We start from the raw sequence: 14,251 nt of genomic DNA on the forward strand, positions 1-14,251 counted from the left end.
CTTTAAGTGGTTTATTGCAGAAGCTGCATCAGTTTGGCCTTAGAAAAGAAAATCCTAAAAGGATGAATGTTTCAAGGCATTGCAATTCAGAATTTCACCGTAGCCATGCCAGACTATTTGCATTCCATTTTGTTCTCGTTGACATTTTACATAAACCTATTGACTTTTCCAGCAATGCGCTGTATTTACTTTCTAAGTACTGTAGTTTTCAATGACAAAGATAAACAGATATAGAAAACCCAGGAAGACAGAGAAATGTATATACAATATGGATATGGATATGGATATGGATATATATATATATATATATATATATATATATATATATATATATATATATATATATATACAGCCCTCAAATTATCCACTCGCCTGCTTGCATTTTGCGAGTGGAAAATTATGTATGTACAGTATATATATATTTACAGTGTGTGTATCAGTGTTGCCAACCGCCCGTAGATTTACGGACAGCCCGTTAAAACAGGGCACTTTTCTCCTGCCCGTAAATGCCCGTAGCAGGAGAAAAGTGCCAGTAAATCTACGGCGGCGGCACGGTCGGAACTGCGCATGCGCGGCGCGCAGTTCCGGAGATCCCTGAGTTATCGCCGGACGAGTGCCACGGCCCGCCTCTGCCTCAGCCCCCGTCTCCGCCCCTCCGCCATCATTTAAGTTTTCCCGGCGGCCGAGATCAGCATGTACTAAGGTGTCCTGGATGGATGTTTGGACCTGTCACCCACATGAGCAGCCCCCCCCCCCTCCTCCCCGATCGGCTGTGGGATGAAGCCGGGACTGGAGCCGTGCTGGGCACCATGCTGGCCAGTGGCCACTGACCGTCCAATGATCCGCCGCAGGTAAATCAGAGCCGGCTCCTCTCATCTGGATGGAAGGATGAGGGCACACACTGGTCCTGGCATCACGAGGAGATGTTTTATGTAAGTGTAACTTGTACTGCCTTGGCTTGCCTTCCCTGACCCACTTCCCTGCCTCTGAGTCTCTGACCCCGCCGGACACTGTCACTCCATGCCCTGCCTCACTGCCTGTCACCTCACTGCCTGTCGCCTCACTGCCTCACTGCCTGTCACCTCACTGCCTGTCACCTCACTGCCTGTCACCTTACTGCCTGTCACCTCACTGCCTGCCACCTCATTGCCACTCCTGGACCCCAGGGGAGCTACCTATCTATCCACTCATTTATCTACCAGTACCTGTGTGATATCAGGGGCAGCTACCTACCTACCTACCCACCCATCCGTCTACCTACCTAGCTGTGTGATGTGGAGAGCTAATATGAAGGGGGACATAGGAAGAAACTACTGTGAGTGGGTGAGGAGGGCACTTTCATGTCCACGCAGGCTCTGACCATCTCCTGTATTATGTACACAGTCTCTGACCACCCCCTTTACCATATCTGCAGTCTCTGACCACCTCCTGTACCATGTCCGCAGTCTCTGACCACCTCGTGTACCATGTCCCCAGTCTCTGACCACCTCGTGTACCATGTCCGCAGTCTCGGACCACCTCCTGTACCATGTCCGCAGTCTCGGACCACCTCCTGTACCATGTCCGCAGTCTCGGACCACCTCCTGTACCATGTCCGCAGTCTCGGACCACCTCCTGTACCATGTCCGCAGTCTCGGACCATCTCCTGTACCATGTCCGCAGTCTCGGACCACCTCCTGTACCATGTCCGCAGTCTCGGACCACCTCCTGTACCATGTCCGCAGTCTCGGACCACCTCCTGTACCATGTCCGCAGTCTCGGACCACCTCCTGTACCATGTCCGCAGTCTCGGACCACCTCCTGTACCATGTCCGCAGTCTCGGACCACCTCCTGTACCATGTCCGCAGTCTCGGACCATCTCCTGTACCATGTCCGCAGTCTCGGACCACCTCCTGTACCATGTCCGCAGTCTCGGACCACCTCCTGTACCATGTCCGCAGTCTCGGACCACCTCCTGTACCATGTCCGCAGTCTCGGACCACCTCCTGTACCATGTCCGCAGTCTCGGACCACCTCCTGTACCATGTCCGCAGTCTCGGACCACCTCCTGTACCATGTCCGCAGTCTCTGACCACCTCCTGTACCATGTCCGCAGTCTCTGACCACCTCCTGTACCATGTCCGCAGTCTCTGACCACCTCCTGTACCATGTCCGCAGTCTCTGACCACCTCCTGTACCATGTCCGCAGACTCTGACCACCTCCTGTACCATGTCTGCAGACTCTGATGTAAGGGGGAACTCTGTGCTGGCTGGGTTATGGTAACCCAACCTTCATGTAAATTTGAGAAATATGTTTTTTGACTTTTGTTTAACTTTAACACATTGCTAATAGCACCAGCTATATGTTTATAGTTAAAATATTGATATCTGCACTGTTTAGCACTGAAATTTTTTATTTTAGGTACTTTTTTCAGTGTCCGTAAAAAATGCGGCTTGGTCAGTAAATTTCATGATTTTTTGCCAGTAAAAAATTGGTGCCGTCCGTAAATTTTGGACGTTCTGCCAGTAAATTTCCCTCCGGGGGGTTGGCAACACTGGTGTGTATGTGTGTGTGTGTGTGTGTGTGTGTGTGTGTGTGTGTGTGTGTGTATGTATATGTGTAAAATATATATATATATATATATATATATATATATCCTTGGTGCCTGTGTCTGATTCCTTTCTGTCAGTACGTAATCCAACGAAGGGAAAGAATTATTTTATCTGGCTTAAGATAGTTAACTGGTTTTGCCTATTTCTGTCACATATCTTACTTTTTCCTGTTCGGTTCATCCCTTTTTTTTTATTTTTATGCTCCAATTTCCTCTGATCTTTTCTAATGGATCTTTCTGAGAAAAATATCAAATGTGGCTCAAGTAATTTTTTAAAAGGACTGTAGGGAGCACAGATGTGGAAGCTCTGATTTGTAAATGGGCTGTAATAGCAATGATCTGTAGCGGTCTCATGTAATGTGTCTCCATTCTATAACGGTGTCCTGAAACATTTCCCCAGTCTCCAACAACTCCTCTAGTCTGTTTGTAGTCTCTAAACATCTTTGCATGTCTGCAGTTCCTGACAGCTTTCTGTAGCATTGCATTCACTGAATATTATTTGCAGTCCTTTGGTAATGTCAGGGGCCACACTTGATGCTCTCTAGATCTAGAAGGTTGACCATCCTAATAAACTGAGTCAGTGGAAAGGATGCTGACCAGCCACATGGTAAATCCCCCAATTTTTTTTTTTTTTTTGCGGCACTGCAAACAAAGGTACATAGATAAGCGCTTCCCTATGTACCTTTGTCTGCACTTTGGATTTGCCATTTGGCTGTGCAGCATCCTTTCCTTGAATCCTATTTCTTCATAATTGTGTATAGAGCATGTTTGATGCTTGGCACCCATGCCCGACTGGACATGTGTTAACCCAGCCATAGAGAATTCGACTCTTCCTCTTTCTGCTGAACTGGCCGAGATTCGAACCATGTATGGGAAAGGTGAATGTACCCAAGTTTATCAAAGATAGGGCAGGCAAAATTCTCATCCTCCTCTGGATATGCCAGATGACAATCGTATAGATCCCATTGATGTGTCGGGGTCCGCTTCCTACTATATACTGGTGGACTTAATGACTGTTCTGTGTGTAGTTGCCCTGTAGGCAGGCAGCTCTGATACTTCAAGGATGGAGTAAGTCCTGGGATAAGATGTCCAGAGACGTCAGCCTAACAAGGCTAGTGTGCAGGGGGAGAGCGCGGTGCAACTGAAGGCCGTGGTCAGTTGTAACTAGGCTGCAACGCAAGCCGACCAGGAGAGCGTGTCCAACCGGCATCTGGCCGTGATAACGTCACATATTGGGCAGTTAAGAGGGTGGCAACATGTTTTGGAGCCTCCTAGCTCCTTCGTCAGACCGAATATGGCTTGGCCACAGTCCTTGGCATGATTCAACAGAAGAATCCCACCCTCAACATTTATTTTATTTTTTTTATAAACATGCATGCAGAGGTCCTAAAACTTTTCATATACAGGGTTGTTGTTAGAAATCATGGAGCCCTGTATAGCCTTCCTGATTGGGCCTCCCACCCCCCCGATATGCATTTCAGGGGCTCTGTCCCTTTGTCACGGAACCAGTGCATAAACTAACAGCTGGCATTTATACATTGCTGGCCGAGAAAGAAGGCGGCAAGGGGCAGGACCAATTGGAACTACTGCATGTGCACCCACAGTGGTTTATAATAAACCTGAATTATACACCGCTGTGAGTGCACATGCATTCGTTCCAATTGGTCCTGCCCCTTGCCACCTTTTTTCCAGATGCCACTGTAAAAATGCCAGCTGTTTCCTTATGAACGGGTTGCTTCACCAAGGGGGCCAAACCCCCTGAAATGCACATCGGCCCCATTCGACCCTGACATCACAGGTTGGATTTGAGAGCTGCACTCTCGCTCATTGCAATCGTACCCCCACTGACTTGCTCACCAATCCCTGGCTGTGCTAAATGTTCACACTGCTGCATGTCCTGTCCTGCTCAGCTGCACTTATTTGTTATCCATCTGATGCCTGCGTTCTTGCCTGTATCTGAGTCCTGCATGCTGTTAATCAAGATTTTGGAACGTAAGTATGCTATGTTTAATTCATTGGTGTCTTTGCGGTGTAACTAACTCCTGAACCTTGCACTCTGCACGTAATGCGTTCCTGAACCCTAGACTCTTGTCAGTAGCGCACTCTTGAATCCTGCACTCTGTTCATAGCACATTCCTGAAACTTGCACTCTGTACGAGACGCACTCCTAAACCTTTTACTCTGTACGAAATGCATTCCTGAATCCTGCACTCTGTGCGTAATGCACTCCCAAATCATGCACTCTGTGCGTAATGAACTCCCGAATCTTGCACTCTGTGCGTAATGAACTCCCGACTCTTGCACTCTGTGCGTAATGAACTCCAGAATCCTGCACTCTGTGCGTAATGAACTCCCGAATCCTGCACTCTGTGCGTAATGAACTCTTGAATCCTTTCACACTTTGCTTAGTGAGACTCTTGCTTGTGGCACAGCAATCAAAGCATATTTTATAGGCACAAAGAAGCCCGGGTTTTGTTTAACCACTTCCTGGCCATGCTATAGCTGAAAGTGCGGGCTTACTTTGCCAGGAGGGCATCCATGGAAGTCCTCCTGTGATTATGCTGCCATCACGCCCCCTGCGGCACACTCTGTGATCACTGAGTCCTTTGGATTCAGCTGATCACAGATCTGGGTAAAGGGCAATCACAGTGACCATTTACCAGGTGATCAGATGTGTCCAATGACAGCTGATCACAGATATAAATAAACACAAGCCGGTTATCAGCTTTTCTTTCCTTGTGCTTACAGCGTGAGGAGAGAAGAGAGCCAATAACCAGCTTGTGTTAAAGGGACATTGGCACAGATTATCAGTGTCCTGATTATCAGTGCAGTCCTAACAGTGCCAACCACTGCTGCCAATCAGTGCCCATCAGTGCTGCCAATCAGTGCCTCCTCATCAGTGTCACCTATTAGTGCTGTCTCCTCCTCTTCAATGCCCCCTATCAGTCCTGATCAGTGCCACCTCATCACTGCCCATCAGTGCAGCCTCATCAGCGTACAGCGCTTTTGAAACTAGGGCCTGCGGCTGTGTTCACCCCCAGAGTTTAACATAGGCTGCCTGCACACCACTCCACACACATAAAAAACACAGATCACACTGTACAACCCCCGACACCCCTGTTATTGAGCCCCAATACCTCATTCACACACAGGACTTTTTTTTTTTTACCTCAATACAGTTTTATCTTTTAGATTTAGCAGGAATAGTGTAATGCTGGCCATACACACGCTGAAAAATCGTTCGAAAATCTATCATTTGGTCCGTTCGTTCGTTTTATGACCAGTTAATGGGCACAAATAGAAAATCGTTTTTAACTTTTCAGAGTTGGAAGGAACAGTTTGGAAAATGTTGCAGATCGAACGATAAATTGAAAGGTCAATGTGTTTCTCGGCCAAACTGTTTGTACTAGGCATATGTGACAAACTGAACGAAAAACGTCCATTAAACGATTTATCGTTAGAAATTTGGTCATTACATGATGGCACGATCGTCTGCTCTCACGCCCGATTTTTTGTTTTTCGAAAAGGAGTTCGCCGATTTTTCGGCTAGTGTATGGCCAGTTTAAGTTATGTTATGTTTGTGTCTGTTAACCACTTTGCGACCGCCCGCCACAGTCATACTGCGGCAGGCAGCCGCTCCTGCGCGAATCGCCATAGGTATATTTGGATCCCGCCCCCGCTCATCAGTAGGGAAGCTGATGCACGGGGTAGGTGGCTCCGATTGCCGCCTGGCACCCGCGATCATTCCCCGATGAGAGAGAAGGACGGTCGGCTGTTGTAAACACAGCTGAACGTTCTTCTCCCTGGAATGATCATAGAGCCCATGTGATCCTTCTATATAGGAACACAGGTCTCTATGGTCATTTCACAAGCCACGCCCCCCACAGTTAGCAACACGCCCCTAGGTACACATTTACCCCTTGAGCACCCACAGTGTTAACCCCTTCCCTGCCGGTGTCATTATTACAGTAACAGTGCATAATATTAGCACTAATTACTGTAGTAATGTCACTGGTCCCCCCAAAAGTGTCAAAAATGTCTGTTAGGGGTCCGATCTGTCTGCCGCAATGTCGCAGTCCTGCAAAAACCCCCAAAAAATTAGTTTTCTCCATCCCGAAAAACAATTCTGGAGCCCCTCACATATGTGAGACCCCTGTGTACTACAGTAGCAGGGCAACAGATCAGTTCAAGCAGTAGGCAGAACCATAGTCGATAAAACAGGCCAGGGTCAGTTCATAGGGAAGCAATCCAAACAGTAGGAAGAAGCGTAGTTGCTAAAACAGGCCAGGGTCAGTTCATGGGGAAACAGTCCAAACTGTAGGCAGAAGCATAATCGGTAAAACAGGCCAGGGTCAGTTCACGTGAAAGCAGTCCAAACAGTAGGCAAAGGCATAGTGGAAAAACAGGCCAGGGTCAGTTTACGTGGAAGGCAATGGCATGGTTATTTGAGGAAACATGGAAAATGGTCAGCACAGATGAAAACGGGAAAATGATTAAAATAAGGGCTAATATTTTATGGATGTGTGATAACGTCGGAAACATTCTCCAATGAACAGGCCGGGTTGGGAGGGACAGTCCGGACAATGGTAGCTGGTATCTCTACGAAATCCACTTTTGCTGCATACACGACATCTTTTTTGGCGTCTTCGTCCTGATTCAGATGGTGGAATGTTGTCTGGGAAGTGGCGCTCATGAAGTCGGCTAACAGCATCAGAGAGAAGGTTTTCTGGGGGGGGGTCTTGTTGATAGATGAGGGACGTGACAATTTCTTCGATGAATTTTAGGAAGGGGGTGGGGCTTTCCGTCTTCTTCGAACCTCAACTGTGGTGTCATTATGGATGGTGGACATCATATATATATTTCTACTATCCTTCCACCTCAAGGCCAGCACTTCGTTGCTTCTCAAAGCTGCTTTTTTCCCCTTTCGCATTTTTTTATTGACCAAGGATTGTGGGAAGCCCTTCCGGTTCTTTCTGGTGGTTCCACAGGCCAGGGTTTTTGCAAGGTATAGGTGTTTGAAAAGGGGCAGGCTGGTATAGTAGTTATCCAGGTATACAGTATATGATAATCTTTGTTCAGCAGTGGGTACGCCAGGTCCCATATAACTTTTCCGGTTGTGCCCATGTAGGCCTGGGCACTAAGGGGGCTCGAGATGGGAATCTCTTCCTTCATATATGCGGAATGCATACAGATATCCTGTGGCTCTTTCACATAGTTTGTAGAATTTGACCCCGTATTTGGCACTTTTGCTAGTGTAGCACCCTCCTAGGTAGGTGCCTGGTAAACACATGAGTGGCTCTGTCTGCTTATCAGGAGAGCCTGATCTGTTAGTTAGCCTGTCACATGTTTCCAGGTGTGACTTATTGGGTCTAGGGAGTCTCCGCATTGTATCCAATGAGAGAGCTTGTTGGAACTTTTTTCACAGCCAAGGGCAAAGTGAAGCAGCGGCCTAGCCATGCTCAACTCAGCGTTACTCAGTGTTACCCAGCATTACTCAGCATTTTTCAAGTTGTCCCTGCATATTGTGCATAGTTCTAGTCAGTTGGAGTATCCCACTCATCCCTTCTCCTATCCAAGTTCCTAATATAACATAAAATCCAAAGAAACTGGACTGATCCTTGTCTGAGGTAAAACACTTGGAAAAATGCCAGATTGTTCTACTGTTGCTAGTTGTAACCCATGGGAACCTGTAATCAGCAGCCCCCTTGGGAGTAGTGCTACACTAGGAATATATTGTTTTATTCCAAGCTGGCCTGTAAAGTGTAGCAGGGACTTATCCACACATATGTTCTGGTCAGGGACATACATTTCTGCAAATCTTTGAGAAAAAAATTTGAGGGGGAGGGTTTTACATAACGTGTTGTTATAATATGGATGATTTCGGGGATGGCACTGGGTGTTGCTGCTGAAGTGAAGGAAGCACATTATCATCTCATATCGGGACCTAGACATTATGGAAGAATACATGGGCATGTGGTGTATGGGGTGGGTGGACCAATAGGCATGTCCTTCATTTATTTTTATTTTTTTTGTAACCCTCATGTTTATAGTGAGGCCCAACAACAATTTGAACTCTTCCAAATTCAAACCTCTCCACTCAAACGGACGGGCATAGGATGATTGGGGGTTGTTTGCAATATACTGCTGGGCATAGAGATTGGTTTGGTCCACGATAAATTGCAGAAAAGTGTTGGGCAAAAATAAAGAAAGAAAATCAATTTCTGAGAAATTCTCCGGATTGACTTGCACACCTGGCTGTGTGGTGAAATGGGGAATGCTTGCTGATCCCGAGTTGGAGGGCAGCCATGTTGGGTTGGCAAGAGAATCTGGGAGGTATGTAGTGGCCCTGGCTCTTGGGGGGGATGTGACACTCCAGTGTTGGTAGTTGAGGGATTTGAAATTTCCACGCTGGGACTTGGGAGTGATACCGCAGCGCTGGTGCTGGGCATTCGATCCTGGGGTGTATCACTGGTGGCAGTGCTGGTACTGGGCCTGGGCATAGGATCCTGGGGTGTATCGCTGGTGGCAGTGCTGGTACTGGGCCTGGGCATTCGATCCTGGGGTGTATTGCTTGTGGCTGCCTGGTTTCCAGAGCATCGTGCCCTTTTAGGAGGGATCCATTCTTCCTCCGAGTCCATTGCCGATCCGCTACTATTTATTATTTCAAATTCAGAATTGGATTCGGAATATGATGAGAACTCCACAGTGCTCTCATCAGTTAAGGAGAGGATCTGAAACGCCTCCTCGCTGCTGTACATTTTTTTTACATGGCTTTGATGGGCTGACAGATGATTGCTGATAAACACTGATGGGTGGAAGATGACTAATAGGTGGCAGGTGATGGTCACTGATGGGTGTTTGATGGGCGACAGGTGACGATCACTGATGGGGTGACAGGTGATGGTCACTGATGGGTGATTTATGAGTTACGGTCCCTGATGGGTGACTGATGGCGGTCACTGATGGGTGACTGATGATGGTCACTGGTCGTTGCCCGCGTGAGCGGGAGGGGACGTCTTCCCCCTCCCGCCGCCTTCCGTGACTTTGCCCGGGCCTCCCGTCCCACCAGGAGACCCGAGCACCCAGCCGGCACGTCCCCCGGCTGGATGGAGCCCCAATCGAAAAATAACAGTGCAGCGCTAAAACGATCAATAAGGATATAAAACAGGTAGAATACAAATAGAATCACATAAAATTTTCATAAAAAGTCCATATATTTGAAATCACTGTAAATCCTAAAATCCTTAAATAAAGGAAGGGGTAAGTGACTCCCCGCTCCGGACCGGTAATGGACTGGATGAGGAGAAGAGGGGAGACATGAACTTCTCTGAGGTGTTCAAACTGTGCAATCAGCTGTGCCGGTGTTCCGTGAAAAAACCATACCGTGAGAAAACCATACCCTCGTCACTTCCAGTGCACCTACGGAGGGTATGGATTTCTCACGCTAGTTACACTTGCGGCGGTTACATTAAAACAGCTCCTCTGCAACATGGCTCATCTCCGCTCCTTCCCCTGTCACTTCCCTGCTCTCAGGTAATAAATATAAAAGCGGATCACGGAGCCGCGATCGCCGTCAATTACATCTCATACACCCGCCACCGCTTTTATATTTATTAGGTGAGATCAGGGAAGTCACAGGGATAGGAGAGGAAATTATTGATGTTGCACCCGAACTGTTTTAATGTTACCGCCGCAAGTATAACATTACACACAGTGCCGTGATATTTTCCTACCCTCCGAGCATGCGCACTTGTGAAATTCTGTGCTGTTCAATTACGTATCCGGGGCTCTGAGCATGCGCACTGCTGCGCTGCTCAGCTGTTTAAGACAGGAAGTGACGAGGGTATGGAAATCTAACGAGGTATGGAATTCTAACGTTACACCGGTTCTCCCCCAACGGGAGGTATCTGGGGATAACCGTAGCTTCTGATGATCCAGTGTGGAGACAGTGCTGTGCTGTGCTGCTGTGCTGGGTATTGGTTACACAAGTGCAAGGCTGTTATTGTACAGCCCTCAGGTGAGAGGCTAGTATCACTGGTGGAGGCAATAGCATAAGGATTTTAGGATTTACAGTGATTTCTGACATATGGACTTATGGACTTTTTATGAAAATTTTATGTGATTCTATTTGTATTCTACCTGTTTTATATCCTTATTGATCGTTTTAGCGCTGCACTGTTATTTTTCTAGTGTAGTGGAGGGGTCTAGGGTCTTTTAGACCCTCGATCCCTCCATAAAGAGTACTTGTCACTCAGGGTTGTTGCTAGGTGGGAAAAAGACCCGGGGCTTCAGCTCGAAAGATAAATTTGATAACCCCTCCCACATTTTAAAGTTAGTCCCGCCCAAGCTCCTCCCACATTTAAAGTACTGCCCAAGCTCCGCCCAATGCCCCACCCTAAATGAACCCATTATGACACCAAATCTTGGAATTGTTCGTATTTGTCAAGTATATATCCCCTGCGCTCAAAAGGTGCATGTAGGCCAGAGATGCATTGGCTGTATCATAAGCATCAAAAGGTCTTGCTGCCCTCTCGGGATGATGGGTATCCACATAAACTGAAAGCAAAAAAACAAGAGAAGGGCGCCGACCTAGTGTAATAACATAAGATATTTATTAAAAAATAATAAAAACAACATATATTCTACTCACAAGAGTACGCTATATACAAGCGATAAAGAGAGTCCGTTCAGCCGTCCAGAGACCACAGGACAGTAATACTTAGTTGTGACAGGCAAGCTTGAAGGTGTTCATATGGCTAACACGTTTCGAGGGCGAACCCTCTTCCTCAGAGCCGTGATTGACAATGACCAGTTAGGTCTATTTATACTGCCAGGCATCATGGACAGGACCTCCCACAGGTGGGCCCTGTCCCACCAATATTACCCACATACACTTGTGAAAAAGCAGAGGCAAAAAATACATACAATGCATAAAATATGCAATACATTTTCAAGTTAAAAATTAATATACACATGATAATAGATTACTAATGTAGCAGCTTTTCCAGGCATTGAGCCTGAGGTGTCAATGACAATTCCTGCATCTTTGTTTGGTTGTTTTATTGTATTTTAGGGGATGGGAGAAGGGAATGAGTGGGATACTCCTCTGGCTCAACTAGGTACACTTTTGGGACTGTTAGAAAAAATGCCTGTTAGCGCTGTCTTGACGCCAGCCGACGCTAGCCAATGCTTACTGGCGCTTTGAATATACTGTAACACTGCAAGCTGTGCTGGAACCTCGACTTTAATTCAGAAGATCCAGGACTGTAGAATACTTGACTTTTAACACTGCCTTGCTCAAAAGTCACTGAACAGCTCCCTCCAGGCCTGCGTTGGCTTGAGGTAGCTCTTGTGAATTCCTGTGCTGCTGCAACTCTCAACTGATGCATTCACACTGTGCACTGACTCTTCAGGGCCCAAACTACAGGTGCCCCCTTTACACTTCAGGGTCCTCAACCTAGGTACCCCCTCTAATACTTCAGGGTCCTCAGACCAGGCACCCCTTTTACAGCTGGCTGACACTTGGATCCTAGAACCTCCTCCGGAGTGGTCCCCACTGACACTAGGCAGATCCCCAGGGGCAATCCTCAGTACTCACGACCTGAGTAGGCTTTCCTGGGACTGGACCCCTCTCTCGCACTGGATCCCCTTCAGTTCAACTCAGCACTCTCTGGACTGTCAGGCGACACCCCAAGATATCCGCTTCCTCAGACAGGAGGAGAGACAGCCGTTCTCTCGCTCCTGGGACTCTGCTCCCGCCAAAGATGCTGAGTCATGCACTCCCCTCAAACTTATACACACTCCCAGAATAGTTTGCGGGTAGTTACAACTTTTGGTGGTATTTGATCACCTGTGCGATTTTTTTTTTTTTTCGATTTTTTTTTTATTTTTTATTTTTTTTGCGCTATAAACAAAAAAGAGCGACAGTTCTGAAAAAAACAATATTTTTCACATGCTGCTATACATTCTAAAAAAAAAAAAACAAAAAAAAATTAAAAATCTAAATTTTTTAACCTTTTAGGCCAATTTGTGTTTTTGCTACTTATTTTTCGTAAAAAAAAAATCGCAATAAGCGTATTTTGATTGGTTTACGCAAAAGTTTACTAACTTCGGGAAAGATTTAGGTAATTTTTATTGTTTTTTTACATTTTTTTCACTACTGATGGCAGCGATCTGTGATTTTTTTTTTGCGACATTGCGGTGGAGAGATCGGACCCCTAACTGACATTTTTGACACTTTTGGGGGGGGGACCAGTGACATTACTACAGTAATCAGTGCTAAAAATATGCACTGTTACTGTAATAATGACACTGGCAGGGAAGGGGTTAACACTGCGGGTGATCAATGGGTTAAATGTGAGCCTAGGGAAGTGATTCTAACTGTGGGGGGGTGTGGCTTGTGAAATGATCATAGAGACCTGTGATCCTACATAGAAGGATCACAGGGGCTCTGATCATTTAAGGGAGAAGAACAGTCAGCTGTGTTTACAACAGCTGACCATTCTTCTCTCTCAGCGGAGTACGATCGCGGGTGTCAGGCGGCAATCAGAGCCGCCTGACCCGTGCATCGGCTTCCCCGGTGCCGACTAAGGGCAGGAGCGCGCCGCCAGCTGTGCACTCTCGCCCCCTAGCTCACTGCTCGCGACTGACGTAGGTCTACATCGGTTTGCCTGGGGGAGCCACACTGCCGCAGTAAATAGGCGGCGTGTGGTTGGCAACCGGTTAAGTGGTTAGAGAAAATAGTAGTGGAAGTAGCTAGTGGTGAACAATCTAAAGCCCACAGCTGAAGACCGTGGAGCAAGTCTTTTGGCATCTGGTTACCTTGTGCAGGGATCAATTTTAGGTCACTACTCACAAGTCCCCAGCACAGTTGCCTCCTTTCAGCTTGCCCAGGACATAGTCCAGTGAGTGAGACAGCGCCTCTTAGGACCAGATCCCTTGTGGTGTGGATCTGCAATCAGCTTTAAGCAAAGTCAATTCAAGCCCTCAGTCCTGGCACCTCTGAGGTCTCTGGAGCAGTTTCACAGTCCATGGGCTGCCTGAGGGCAGCAGCCCCTGCACCGCTGGAACCCTCCTTGGGATAAGGAACCCTACTCTCCAGTGTCTAAGACTATTTAGCTCCATCCCAGTCCTCTACTGGACACTTCCTTTCCAGGGATTGAATAAATATTCAGACTGGTTGGTTTGAATCTCCTGCGCTAAACTCTGGAAGCTTCATTCAGAGGCAGTGGGAAATAATTAAACTCCCAGCCTGTGAGACCCTAAACAGGCCAAAACAAACAATTACTGCTCCCTTGATTACAGAAGGAGCTAAAGCTAAATTTGCCTAGCAATCTATACTAGGAGGGTGCTACATATGTGACTATATACAATTAAATTATTGATTTATTTAGTAAATAGCTATATTTTTATTGGAATTCTACTTTAAATTATGTACATTCACTTACCTTTTTTTTTTCTTTTTAGGCTGAAATGCAGCGCACAGAGGGAGGAGGAGGAGGACAGAATGAAAATTGAGGAGCAGTACAAAAAGGAAGAGGAGTCCAGAAAGATGTTGGAGTTGGAGTACATAGATTACAGATTACGGAACAATGCATTCTAGCAACTATCGATGCAAACTCGCTCTACACCAGTTTTAGGCAACCGGATGGTCTCAAAG

The sequence above is a fragment of the Pelophylax lessonae genome (genome assembly GCF_965119305.1).
Source record: "Pelophylax lessonae genome assembly, chromosome: 2".
Lineage (NCBI taxonomy): Eukaryota > Metazoa > Chordata > Amphibia > Anura > Ranidae > Pelophylax > Pelophylax lessonae.